At 42.7% G+C, this 2545-nt stretch overlaps 1 pseudogene; it reads left to right on the top strand.

The window, feature by feature from the left end:
- Positions 1-241: 241 nt before the first annotated feature.
- Positions 242-1113, top strand: LOC106308723 (annotated as a pseudogene).
- Positions 1114-2545: the final 1432 nt, after the last annotated feature.

The raw sequence follows: 2545 nt of genomic DNA, 5'->3' as shown, positions 1-2545 counted from the left end.
AACTGTTGATATTCAGAAATAAAATGTCCTCTTTTTAGTTTTAAATGCATTTGATATCTTAATTCCCCTTCTAATTGATATTTTTCCTTTGTTTCCACTAATCTTTTATCATTAACTTATTAAATATAATATAATTCTCCACATTTAGTTCATTTTCTTAATTCCAAAAAGTTAAGATTTCCTATCATTTATTATTTAATAAGCTAATGTTTATTGTAAACATCACGTTCCAGTGACACTCATGGCGAATCTAAGTCTAGACCTGAACATAATCTCTGCACGTAACCTTGTAAATGTTAATCTCATCACAAGGATGGACGTGTACGGCGTCATTACCATACAAGGCGACGCCACCCAAAATAAAAAAAAGGTGAAAACTGCCGTTGAACGCTCCGGTGGTTCTAACCCGACGTGGAATCACGCCGTCGAGCTTTCCATCGACGAGAGATTAGCTCGTGACGGTCGTTTGACTCTCGCCATGAGATTGACCTGTCGCCGTGTCCTAGGCAACAAAAATATAGGAGGAGTTAACGTCTCGTTACTTGAGCTTTTAAAATCATGCACTCCCTCAAAGGTGACGTTAACGGCCAGGAGATGACGTTTGTGACGTATCAGGTAAAGTCACCGTCAGGGAAACGGAAAGGCTATTTGACTTTCGCGTACCGGTTTAATAGGACACCGATTAAACCGGAAATCCCAGCGGTCCTTAACCGGAGTTCTGTTCGTACGGAGGGTTTTTCGCCAACGTCTTATCCTCCGCCGTCTGCACCGTCAGAAATCGAGCACTCGCCTTCAGTTCCACAAGAACGATCAACTGAGTGTCGTCAGGTCGATTCTGACCATCGGAAACATCTCCTCGTTGCTGGCTCGAGTTTCGATCCTCTTCCAGTATCCTACGGCGCTGGTTCATCACCGTATGATAAATTCGGTTACGCTTACCACCATAGGTCACCACCGCAGTCTTCTTACGCGTACTTTGCGCCGCCAGAAACGAGGCACCGAGGGTACGGTTCTGAGACGCCGTCACCACCGAAGGGAATAGGGCTTGGGCTTTTAGGTGGACTGATAATGGGAGATATTGTGTCTGACGTGGCAAATTGTTTTGATCTGTGATTTTTTTTGTTTATGCGTTTTTTTGTAATCGAGGTATGGCTATTTGTGCAATGCATAAAAATAGTTAGTTACATGAAACATTATTATAACAAAATTAATATTAAGGATTTTACATTAGAATAATCTTTCTTCAAAAAGACTCTCTCTTTAGAGAGTACTCTCTCTTCTTCCCCTCTTACCAGATTCAGATTTTTTAGAGGGGGAAGAGTTTTATCTTTTGTTTTTTTGATGTTACATATTTCTCTTAGATCTACGGATCGAGTTGTTTTGTTTCGCTATGGCGATTATCTGTTTTCGCATAAGCGATTTTGATGCGTTGTTTCATCCAATATCAGAGCGCTTGTCATTCTCATCGTCTCTGATATGATTGAACGTGAATAAAAAAGTTCTGATTGTTCTAATCAGACTCTTAGATCCTCGCTTTCCACCCATATTGATTTTGATCCCGGCAATGATTGATCGGATACCTTAGATCATCGATCACCTTAACACTCCATAGGAGAATCAGACTTTTTTTATAGTATAGCCATTTGGCTTGAAAAAAGCATCTCTGACTGAGGTTGAGCATGTTCGAAGGATTTTACGGTCTGATCAAGAAGAGCTGGCGTTTATGACGGTCCAGCAAATGGTATTTCTCCTAATTGACTAAAGCTTCCTCTGTTCTTAAACTTCGGTGAGACAAGTTATTTCTGATCAAGAGCTGCAGTTAATGGTGGAGAGGCATTGTAATACCCCGTCTTAAAAAAAATAATACATAATTTCGGTTTTATGGAATTTCTCGGGGAAGCCGAAGGCTCGGGAAATATTTATCCTCAAGGTTAAAGTTAGTCTTGGAGTCTATTAAACATCAGAACGGGATCGGAAAAATATTTGGGATTGATCGCCGGACGAAAATTCACCAGAGGAGCCGAAATCGCGCAAATCGATTGAGAAGCTCGAGGTGGCTTGATCTAAGGGATCAGGAAGTGGTGTCAACCATTTAACCTGCTGAGTGTCAACACAAGACGGAGGTGTAGACGTGCATGAAGCAGTTCCATGCAGCTTGATACACAGAAGCACGAGGTGTCGCAATACCTGCGTTCTGCGCATGCGAACCGACATGCAGAGGCCCGTGTGTCGCGATGCATGAACACCAGACATGCTGAAAGGCAAGTGGACGTGAAACTATCTTCTGGCATGGCTAGAGAGCATGCAGCAGGGCATGTTGATGCCCATGTGTGGCGCCCATGTGTCGCCACACATGCGACCGGAAGCATGCAGGAAGACACACAAGCGATCGGGTGGCTCATTCTTATTGGCCGGTAACTTCTATATATACCCAGCTACCCTGGTTTATTTTTAATCATTCAGACACACCAAGGACACTCCAAAACGTGGCTTACAGAGAGAGAGAGAGAGAGAGAAAGAAGTGAGGTGCTTTAGAAGTATAGAC

This window comes from Brassica oleracea, chromosome C8 (genome assembly GCF_000695525.1).
Source record: "Brassica oleracea var. oleracea cultivar TO1000 chromosome C8, BOL, whole genome shotgun sequence".
NCBI lineage: Eukaryota > Viridiplantae > Streptophyta > Magnoliopsida > Brassicales > Brassicaceae > Brassica > Brassica oleracea.
The sequence above is the reverse complement of the archived record's forward strand: the minus strand, read 5'-3'. Positions and strand labels throughout refer to the sequence as shown.